Here is a 12182-nt window from a genome sequence, read left to right as displayed (position 1 = left end):
CATATAAATGGATAAATACAATTTAAATTAGTTTGTAAGTTCAGAAGCAGAATATTGGGTGCTGTGCAACAGGTGAAGACTTTACAGGGGAGGTGACACCTGAACTATGTCTTAAAGGACAAACAAGAGTTCAATGAACAGAGATGGGAAGAAGGGAATTTCAGATATAGTAAAATTGACTAATGAATAAATACATAGTGTGCATAATATGCAAGGGTACTCCAGACTGAATGGAGTATGAACTTCCTGGAGAAGAGTAATATAGCATGAGGATCAAAAGTAGGTTGAGGCCAGAATATGTGGATCTTGAGTGACAGGATTAGTTTATATTTTATTTGGTAAACAATGGGAGTTTCAGATGACTTTTGAGTGGAGGAATGATAATATCGATGGTTTCAAAGAATTCTAGGTTTGGTATGAATCAAAGCAATCAATAAGCATTTCTTATGTGCTTTACTATGTGCCAGGCATTCCAATACAAACTGAAAATATAAAGACAAAAGAGACATCGTCCCTTCCCTCAAGGAGCTTATCTACTATAAGAAAGGACATATACCTGTAATGCTTCCAAATCAGTGCCCACAACTACCAGCCTGGGAAGTATCCCTTGTGGAGATGCAGCCTGGCAATTTTGCTCCTGCAGATGCTACAGCTACAGTTGCTTAAGGGTCAGAAAAGAAATTTCTTACCAACAAAGTTCTTGGCATTGTCAAATAGCACAGCATCAGAAACGGAAATGATTTTATCAGTGGAAATGACATTCAAGAAGGGGCATTAACATTTGCTTTGCCTTTGCACCCTAAGGATCATGGACTTTCCCTGGAAATCTCCCATGTGTGTTGTCTCTCCCATTAAAATGGGAATTCCTTGAGACTGGAATTTTCTTACTTTCCTATTTGTGTCCCCAGAACTTGCTGCAACGTTTTATACATGGTATATGCTTAAGAAATGCTTTATTCACTCATTTATAGAAAAATATACTATGAATGATGAATGTTATGAAATTATTATGTATATTATGAAAATATACTATGAATAATGAATACTATGAATAATGAATAGAAAAATATTTATAGAAAAATATACTATGAATAAAAACAAAGCAATTTGGAGGTGAGGGTAGGAAGGCAGCTAGGTGACTCAGCAGACAAAGAACTAGGCCTGAAGTCAGGGACACCTGAGTTCAAATCTGGCCTCTGACACTTATTAGATTTTAATGTTGACAAGTCATTTAAACCTCATTATGCCTCAATTTCCTCAACTGCAAAATGGGGATAATTAAAGCTCCTATTTTCCAGAGGTTTTGTGAGTCTCAGATGAGATAATATTTATAAAGTACTTAGCACAATGTCTAGAATATAATGAGCACTTAATAAATGTTTCCTTCCTATATCAGGAAAAAAATTAGCATATACCCATATGTATATATTTACTGATTCATAAATTATACATATGATATATATTATAAAATTATTCATATGATATATATTATAAAATTATTCATATGATATATATTATATATTATAAAAATATATATTATACATCATATATTGTATAATATTATATACTATATATTATATTATATTATGTATATTACATATCATAAAAAATTTGAATTTTAAAAGGATGAGACTAATATGCAATAATATTAATCTTGAATTCGATAGGGAGCAGCTAGAGTTGACTAAGTACAGGAAATAACATGGTCCGAACTCCACTTTAGGATAATTATTTTGACAGCTTTGTGGAGACTAGATTAGGGTAGGAAGAGATGACCCAGAGAGACCAGTTAGGAGGTTTTCAGTCTGTTAGTAAATAAACATTTATTAATTATCTACTATGTTCCAGGCACTGGACTAAGAGCTGTGGATACAAAAAGGGGCAAAAGACAGTCCCTGCCCTCACAGGATCCACAATCTAACAACGAAGAAAGCAAGTAAACAATGAGGTATAAACAATACATATGTAGGATAAATGGGAAATAATTAACAGAGAGTAGGTACTAGAATTAAGAGGGGTTGGGAAAGACTTCCAGTAGAAAATGGGATTTTAACTGGGACTTAAAGGAAGCTAGGGAGGTCAGTAGGTAGAGATAGGAAGAAGAACATTCCAGGCATAGGTGACAGCCAGAGAAAATGCTTAGAGCCAAGAGCTGGAGTGTGTTGTTCATATAACACCTGAGAGGTCAGCATCATTAGATTGAAGAGTACATGTCAAGGAGTAAGGTGTATAAAGACCAGCAAGGTGAAAGTGAGTAAGGTTACGAAGGACTTTGAATGTCAAACAGAGAATTTTGTATTCAATCCTGGAGGCAAAGGGAAGCCCCTGGAATTTATTAAGTCTGGGGTTAACATGGGGGGAAGTGAGCTTTAGGAAAATCATTTTGGTGGTTGAATGGAGGGAGGATGGATTGGAGTTGGGGAAAGATGAGGCAGGCCCACCAGCAGACTTACAATAATCAAGACATGAGTTAATGAGGGTCTGCACTTAAGTGGCAGCAGTATCAGAGGAGAGGATAGAATAGTTGAGAGATGCTGCAAAGTTGAAATAAGCAAGCTTAGACAACAGATAAGATATGAGAGACTATTAAATAGTCTAGGTTGGAAATGAACAGGGGTGAGGGTTGTATAAATCAAGAGAAAGGGACAGATGCAAGAAATATTGCAGAAACAGAAACAAGATTTGGCAACTCACTAAATATGAGTGACACAGGAGTTGCAGATTTGGGTGACTGTAAAGATGGTAGCTCTCTAAACAGTAACAGAGAAGTTTAAAAGAGAGGGAGGTTTTGAGGAAAAGAATGTAATTAAATCATCAACATAGATCACAACCCATCCAAGTCTATGCATCCTGTGAAACTCATTGTAACATACAAGAATATTTTTGGTCAGAAGACTTCAGTCTGAATCACAGTTCTGCACCCTACTATATAGTTAACCTTGGGTAAATGCCTTAATCTTTCAGGGTCTCAGTTTTTGCACCTATAAACGGAGAGAATTAAATTAGATTATTTCTAAGATCTTTTCTGTCCCCAAAATGACTCTAGTGGCTTCTCCCCTTGCCAAGGCTATTCCTTTTCCTTGATCCCATCCCCCTCCTCTCTTATCTAGTTGCTTTTTGATCACCGTCTCTTTTTGTTTCACTCCATCCCCAAACACACAACACTTCCTTCATCTTAAATCTCTCTATCTACTGGTTCTTTCCCTGTTGCCTACCATCATATTCAGGTCTCTTGCATCTTAATAAAAAAAAAAAAACTCACCCAACACTATCATCTACTCAAGCTATCATCTTTTATCTCTTCTTTTATGGTCAAACTCTTAGAAAAAGTCAACTGTACTCATTGACTCCACTTCCTCTCTTTCTACCCACTTATCAACCCCTTGAAATCTAGTTATGTACTTGTCTAAAACTGCTCTCACCAAGTTTACCAACAACTTAATTGCTAAAGTCACTGATTTGTAATGGGATATTTGCACACATAATTCCAGATAAATCCCCCTGAAAACGGAAGAAATCATTGAAAGTCTAGAACTTCAGCAAAGTTAGAGGACACAAATAAATCCACAGAAATCATGAGTATTTCTTTATGACACTAATAAAACTATACAGGAATAAAAAGAGAAATTCAATTTAAAATAAATATAAAATTGTTAAAGAAAAAAATCAACTTGAATCTACCTACCAAGATATAACCAAGAGTTATAATAATACAATTACAAAACACTTTTTATGGAAATAGATCTAAATAATTAGACAAATATTAATTGCTCACAGGTAAATTGTCTATGATTTATAACAAATTATTCATAATAAAAATGATAATACTACCTAAATTAATTTACTTATTCAGTGCCATAACATTCAAACTACCAGAGGATTATTTATAGAACTAAAAAAAAAAACCCTTAAAATTCACATGGAGGTATAAAGAAATCAAGAATCTCAAAGGAAATAATGAAAAAAACAGATTTCAACAAAGCTCTCGATAAAGTATCTCGAATTAGTCTTGTGGAGAAGGTGGAGAGGTGTAGATTAAATGATAATACAATCAAATGAATCTAGAGCTAGTTAGATGGCCAGACTCCAGCAAGAGTAGTAGTTAATACTTCAACTTCAATGTGGCAGGAAGCCCCTAGTGGAGTACTGCAGGAATCTCTACCTAGTCATATTTCACATTTTTATCAACAAGTTAGATAAAGGCATAGCTGTTGTACTCATCAAATCTATAGATGACACAAAGTTAGAAAGAATAGAAAACATAATGGATCATAGGGTGAGAATCCAAAAAGATATTGAGAGGATTCAGTATTAAACTGAATCTAATAAAATGAAATGCTATGGAGATATATATATATATATATATATATAAGACCTATATAAGGTCTTATACTTGTGTGCAAAAAAAATCAACTCTTACAAATATAAGATAGGGGAGTTACAGATCAACAATTGTTCTGAGAAAGTTCTGGGATCATTAACGAACTGAATGATCAATATAAGTCACCAATATGATGTGGCAGCCAAAAAAAGCTAATGCAGTCTTGGGCTGAATTAGGGGGGATGTAGCTTCCAGGAATAAGGAGTTTAGAATCCCTTGAATTGCATGCTCTTCTTTTCAAACTTCATCTGGAGCATTGTGTTCAGTTCTGGATACTGCTGCTTTAAAAAGTCATTAATCAATTGGAGGGTATCCAGAGTAGGACAATGAAGGACCTTGGGTTCATGACATATGCAGATTGGTTGAAGAAATTGAGTTTAAACTGAAGAAAAAAGAAGAAGGCAGATATGTTACCTCTTTTTAAGTACATGAATTTGTCAGAGAAGGGATTATATGTATTTTGCTTGGTCCCAAAGGGGCCAAAGAACAATGGATGAAAGTTGCAAAGACATATTGTAGCCTGATGTCAAGTAAACTCCTAATAATTGGAGCTGCCCAGAAGTGGAAGGCCTTACCTAGAGAAGAGATGGTTCCTCCTCCCTCATCAGATGCCTTCGAGCCGAAGCTGAAAGACCATATGTTTGGTATGTTGTAGAGAGGATTCCTTCAACTAGATGTTTGTTGAGTTCCCTTCTAATTTGAAGTTCTGTGATTCTATATGTCAGAGGCAGGATTGAACCCACATTATTCTGACTCAGAGGGTGGTTCTCTTCTACACTATACTGTCTCTCACTCATAGTTAACTATAAGACAGATATCACAAGCAAAAGCATTCTCTTTTTTTCCATGTAAAAAACCTCATTCTCTTTATTCCACATATTTTATTTCAGAACAAAATAAACATAAACAGCCCACAATACACAATGTCCTATTCCCCAGATCAGGAGGGGGGAACAGGGACCCTCTAAGCCCTGCCCCAATACAATGGAAAGCAGAAGAAGGAAAAGAGAAAACCACTAGACATGGGTAGATGGAGCCAGGGAGGACAGGGCTTCTGTTGCTGCTATGGAAAAACACAAGGAACTATACAGAGGGTGCAGTCTGATGCAGAGGCTTGTCTAATTCAGCTCTTCCATGCAAGGTGCATTTTCTCCTTGAAGTAGAGGAATCTTACCAGGAAGAGCAGCACTGCTGTCACCTCATCCTCATCAGTGCTGAGACCTAGCTTCATCACGTGGTAAATTTGATTTGAGTGAGTCTAGGAATCTTCAAGGGAGAAGTCAGAAGACAGCAGAGCTGTCTCAAAAAGCAGCAGCACCTAGTCTTTCAGACTTTTCCTTCTTGTCAACCTTAGCCTTCTCCCTAAGAGTCCACAATGGGGTGATCTGGGTTTATCTCCACATGCTTTTAGGTCATCATGTAACTCATTGTGGAGTTGTCTCTCCAAACCTGTGCCTTCACGATGCTTTCCATGTTGGCTACCCAGCTGTATGTGCTAGTCACAATGCAACAGGATAAAGACACCAGCTGATGAGAGATTGTCACTTTCTCAACCTTCTTATCCAGAATTCCCTTCATTAGCTTGCACAAATTCTCAAATTTTTCCTTCCTCTCCTCCATTTTTTCTTTTCTTCTTCATCCTCTATAAGTTCTAACCCTTCTTTAGTAACAGAGACCAGGGTCTTCTCATCTTTAGCTGCTGCATATGGTTCTCATCAATGGGCTCTGTCCTGCATACCACTTCAAAACCAAGATTCTGTAACCATTCCACAAAAGTATAATTGGACACATGTTATTTTCTCTCTGCTGATATAGTAGATGGATCTCTGGGTTTTCTTCATTCCAAACATATATTCAGACAAGGAAGTCATCTCGTCTCCTGACTAAGATGTGTGATAATGTAACACTTCAGATAAACAGTGCCTGTTGTTTGATTCCTCAGGGATTCCAAACTTTAGGTTTTCAAAAAGGCCCCGTAGAACTTTTTTTTTTTGTAATTCTCTTTGTCTTCTTCCAGTGAGAGAAGACTTCTAGACACTTCTTGATGATGTTCTTATAAATGACCATTAAGATCTTACTCTGCTGCAGTATCTCTCTTGCAATGTTGAGGGGCAGCTCCTCAGAGTCCACCATGCCTCAGATAAAATTAAAATATTCAGGAATAGGCTCATCATGACTGCCCATGATGAACACATTCAGCTTAATGTTCTTCTTTTGGTTTTTAAAGAGGTCAAAGGGAGCCCAGCGGGAGCTGAAGAACAGAGATCTAAATTCTAGCTGACCTTCGATGGAAAAGTGCTTTACCACCAATGGATCTTTCCAGTCATTGGTGAGTCTCTTATAAAACCAACCATACTCCTCATGGCTGACGTCATTAGAGTTATGTGTCCATATGGGTTTGATATCATTCAGTTCTTCTTGATCCATGCATTTCTCCTTGGACTTCTATGTCTTCTTCTTGTCCCTGACCTCATCTTCTTCATCAGAACTTACATCTTCACTCTAGAGGCTCTTCTCATCTTTAGCTGGCTCTTCTTTTTTCTCTTTGTCTTCCTCTGTCCCATAATTACTGATTTCCTTCTCTCATAATTTCATTAAATAAAGTGTGATGGGGTAGCCAATGAACTTTACAACCTCCTTAACTCACCTCTCTTCCAGATACTCTGTCTTTCAGATGTATGATCACCTTGGTGCCCCTACCAATAGGCTCACCATGATCAGCATGGACCATGAAGGAGCCACCAACAAAAAAACCCAGGTACACTCTTCTTTGTCATTGTGCTTGGTGATGACAACTACCTTCTCTGTCACTGGCAAGAAACCCACATCAAACTGAGCAATGATGTAGATGTCTGCTCCAGCCTGCAAAACCTCCATAAAAGCCTTGGTACAAGACTTGGCAATGGTTCCCAAGTTACTACTCAAATCAGTTTTTGTCATGCCAATGTCCACTAAAGTCAAAGGATGCTCCTGAGAACTGGGGATGATGTCAAGCTCCAGCTCTTTACCACTGTCCGATTTAGAAGGATCTATCAGACTTTCATACTGGATCTTGTCCAGGGCATCAGAGGCACTGGAAATGATCTCTCAAAGGAAGATTCCTTTATTTAAACAAAAGGTGTTGAAAATTGAGGACATAAGGTAGGCAATTACTGCCTGGAGAGCAAAAGTCTCTACCTCCTCTTCATGCTGTACTTCTTTAGGCATCTTGAGTAGCTAAGAAGGCTGGTTCAGGGAAGTGATGAGTCCAGTGGCTCCAAAGACTGAGTACCTTGAGAAGCTTGGAACAAGAGCAAAAATCATCCTCTTAACACATAAAAATACTAGAATTTCTGGCTCATATTTGGAAGGAATTTTAATACTATGTAATCTAACCTTTCTCTATGTGGTAACCACCTCAGTAACATCTCTGTAAAATGGCCAGTTGGTCTCTCTCTGCTCACATACTTCCATTAATAGGAAATTTCACCACCTAAAAGAGTAATCCCTGTACTAGGTGCCAGAGATACAAAGAAAAAAATTTAAATATATATCTGCTCTCAAGAAGCTTATATTTTATAAATGGAGATAGTGTATGTTTGTGTGCGTATTTGTGTTTGTGTTTGTGTGTGTGTGTATGTGTATGTGTAGCTCTGTCAAAAGGCAAAAGGAGATAAAGGTAGGACTACCTGCTAACTGGCATTCTCCATTTCCCTAGTATCCTTTATGATCTAAAAGGACTTAAAACTTTTCCAGGAGGCAAACAATCCAAGGTTCCTTGGATATTGACCTTAAGGTGGGACATGTGGCTAAGAGAGGCGCAAGCCAAGCCAAGCCAAACAAAGGAGATAGAGAGAGTATTAAGGCCTGGGACAATGGATAATGGCAAAGGTTTGAACCAGAATCAAGTCCCACTCAGAGTTTATATGTGTAACTTTGCAATTGTGGATTGAGATAACTGCTGTCAATGATCACCACTTCCCAATATCAAAGATATGAACTGAGGAACCTAGGACAGAATTCCAGAGCCAGGTTGCCCCCATCCAAGATGCAGAAATGGGCTTTAGATGAGACTAGACTCTCTTAAAGACCGCCCTCTTAGGGAAGAAGCCAAGATGGCAGAGTAAAAGCAGGGACTTGCTTGAGCTCTCCCCTAAACTCCTCCAAATAACTGCAAAAAAAATGACTCTAAACAAATTCTAGAACTAGAAAACCCACAAAAAGACAGAGTGGAAAAAAATTTCTATCCTAAGACAACCTGGAAAGTTGACAGGAAAGATCTGTTGCACCAGTCTGAGAGAAGAGCACAGTCCAGTGTGGGCCATACCAGCACAGCACAGATGGGGCTGGAGCTGGCCTTAGGGGCTTGAATGACTGGCAGCTGTGGCAGCTTCCAAACTTCTCAACCACAAGGTCAAAGACAAGTTAGAAGGTCAGTAGGAAAGGTCTGTTGGATCTGAATGAGGAAGGAGTGTGGTCCAGCCCCAGATCCAGGGTTGGAGCAGCATTAGCAGAAGCAGCAGTGGCTGCTTCCAGAGCTCTCAGCCCAAAGATGGTGGAGGTTCTAGTGGCTATTCAGAGTGGGATTGCAGGGATCTCTTTGGTGGCATTGAGGCAGGATTCTCTTGCTTTGCCCATGCTTCAATCTAGGTTGCAGTCCTGAGTGGCAGTCCTGGGATGAGTAGGAGTGCTGGTATGGTGGAACTTATGGCAGTGGTGGAGAGGGAATCCTCCTCACAGCTCCAAGGCAAAAAGAGAGTGCTTTTGGTCACTTACAGACCAGAGCAAAGGCCAGGAGAGGAGTAAACACCTATTCTTTGATCATACCGCTTTGGAAGAACTGAAAATTTACAGACCCCTAGAAGTATCTCTAAAAACAGCTGGACAAAACCTCTGAAGCTTGGGACAGTATACCCTCCACACTGGAAGCAGAGTATTACCTTAACAAAGAGCTAAAAAGTCAAGTAATTGGTTGGGAAAATGAGGAAACCACAGGAAAAATTATCAGACTGTAGTATCTTACTTTGGGGACAAGGAAGATCAAAACATACAATCAGAAGAAGACAAAAAAGTCAAAGCTCTTACAACCAAAGTCATGAAGAAAAATATGAATCAGTTTGAGATTATAGAAGAGCTCAAAAAGAACTTTGAAAATCAAGTAAGAGAAGTAGAGGAAAAACTGGGAAGAGAAATAAGAGTGATGAAAGAAAATTATGAAAAATGAGTCAACAGCTTGCTGAAGGAGATGCCAAAAAATGATGAAGAAAATAAAACCTAAAAAACCAGACTAATCTAAATGGCAAAAGACATCTAAAAAGTCAATGAGGAAAAGAATGCCTTAAAAAGCAGAATTGACCATATGAAAAAGGAGGTCTAAGAGGTCACTGAAGAAAATAATTCCTTAAACATTAGAATGGAGCAAATGGAAGGTAATGGCTCTTTGAGAAATCAAGAGATTATAACAAAAAAACCAAGAGAATGAAAAATAGTAGACAATGTCAAATATCTCATTGGAAAAACAATTGGCCTGGAAAATAGATCCAGGACAGATAATTTAAAAATTATTGGGCTACCTGAAAACCATGATCAACAAAAGAACCTAGATATAATCTTTCAAGAAGTTATCAAGGAAAACTGCTCTAATATTCTAGAACCAGAGAGAAAAATAGAAATTGAAAGAATTCATTGATCACCTCCTGAAAGAGATCCCAAAAGAAAAAGTCCGAGGAATATTATAACCAAACTCCAGAGTTCCCAGGTCAAAGAGAAAATATTGCAAGCAGCCAGAAAGAAACAATTCAAGTATTGTGAATATACAATCAGGATAGCAAAAGATCTATCACCTTCTATATAAGGGATCAAAGGGCTTGGAATATGATACTCTGGAGGTCAAAAGAGCTAGGATTAAAATCAAGAATCACCTACCCAGCAAAACTGAGTATAATCCTTCAGGGGAGGGAGGAATGGATATTCAATGAAATAGAGGACTTTCAAGTTTCTTGATGAAAAGACCAGAACTAAATGGAAAATTTGACTTTTAAATACAAGAATCAAAAGCATGAAAAGGCAAATAGGAAAGAGAAATCATAAGGGACTTATTGAAGTTAAGCTATTTACATTCCTACATGGAAAGATGATATTTATAACTCATGAGATCTTTCTCAGTATTGGGGAGAAGAAGAAAGGGAGAGGTAGAATGGGTTAAATTATCTCACATAAAAGAGGTTAAAAAGGTCTTTTCATTGAAGGGGATATAGGGGCAGTGAGAGGGAATGAATGAACCTTACTCTTGTTGGATTTGGCTTAAGGAAAGAATAACATACACACTCAATTGGGTATGAAAAGATATCTTACCCTATAGGAAAGTAGGAGAGAATGGAATAAGAGGGGGAAGGGATGATAGAAGGCAGGGAAAATGGGAGGAGAGGGTAATCAGAAGCAAACACTTTTGAGTCAGGGCAGGGTTAAAGGAGAGAATAGAATAAATGGGAGGCAGGACAGGATGGAGGGGAATATAGTTAGTCTTTCACAACATGAGTGTTTTGGAAGTGTTTTGCATGACTACACATGTATAACCCTAATCAAATTGTTTGCCTTCTCAATGAGGGTGGGTGGGGAGGGAGAAATGGAGATAAGGTGGAATTCAAAATTTAAAAACAAATGCTAAAAATTATTTTACATGCAATTGGAAAATAAGATATACAGGCAATAGGATATAGAAATCTATCTTGCTCTACAATATAATAGAAGGGAAAGGGATAAGAGTGTGGTGGGGTTGATAGAAGGGAGGACAGACTGAGGGAAAGGATAATCAGAATACAGATTGGGGTGGGATGAGGGGAGAGATGGGGAGAAAATTTGAAACTCAAAATCTTGTGGAAGTAAATGTTAAAAACTAAAAATAAATTAATAGGAATAATAATTGAAAAGGATTATGCAAATAAAAGTTTGCATAATTATAAAAACAAGACCTCCCCTTGTTTTTTCCTGATGGGAACTGAGATCTACTCCCCTTTTATATTGTTCATTTAATCTTCTCCAAACCCTTGCTTTACAATTTCCTTTTGGAGGCTGTTCCTACTTCTCTTCCCCTCTTTTGGGGGGTAATTGTGGTTACTTTTAAAATGTCTATTTCTGTAAATGTCATTATTTTAAGTGTTTCTCATCATGTGTGTGACAATATATTACAATCTGAATGGCCAAATCAGTGTCAGTTCTGTTTACTAGAAGTAAGGTTGGACCATATAGAGGATAAAAGTGGAGCCAATTTGAAGTACTGAGGATAGTAAAAGCATAGATTCTGGGAGTACAAATTGATTGGAATTTTGAGCTACATAGCTCAATTGAGAGAGCTCAATTGAGAGAGAGAGTCTCAATTGAGAGACATTTGAGGATAAAAGAGAAAAAGCTTGGAGATGATCCCTGAAAAACAACATAAAAAGTGCTCAAGCTACAGCTGGCAAAGTTCAGGGAAGCTTGTTGTGTTTGTCCTTCACTCTCACAGAGGACCATGACATCAGGGAGATGGTGACATGACTTGATTTGAGTGAGGGAAGGCTGTGCAAGGTCACCAGCCTCAGTTTCTTCTCCTGAGCCATCTGGGTCCAGTGGCCAGACACTCATCAGGATGACTGGAGATGGTCCAGGAAGCAATGGGAGATTCTGACCATTTTAAGATGTCATCTTTTCACATTCTCACTTTGAGTTAGGTATCCCCATTCAGTAAATAGGCCTCTTTAAGTAGTTACTCAAAGGATGGCCCCTTTAATTTTTAAAAAAGTCAAACTGGGAGGGGAAGATGCTCCTAGGAGCATTGTCTCTG

At 38.0% G+C, this 12182-nt stretch overlaps 1 pseudogene; it reads right to left on the bottom strand.

The window, feature by feature from the left end:
• Window positions 1-5499: 5499 nt before the first annotated feature.
• LOC140525925 (heat shock protein HSP 90-beta pseudogene) lies at window positions 5500-7588 on the bottom strand (annotated as a pseudogene).
• Window positions 7589-12182: the final 4594 nt, after the last annotated feature.

This window comes from Notamacropus eugenii, chromosome 1 (genome assembly GCF_028372415.1).
Source record: "Notamacropus eugenii isolate mMacEug1 chromosome 1, mMacEug1.pri_v2, whole genome shotgun sequence".
NCBI classification, from domain to species: domain Eukaryota; kingdom Metazoa; phylum Chordata; class Mammalia; order Diprotodontia; family Macropodidae; genus Notamacropus; species Notamacropus eugenii.
Note: the sequence above shows the minus strand (reverse complement) of the source record. Positions and strands in the feature narration are given on the sequence as shown.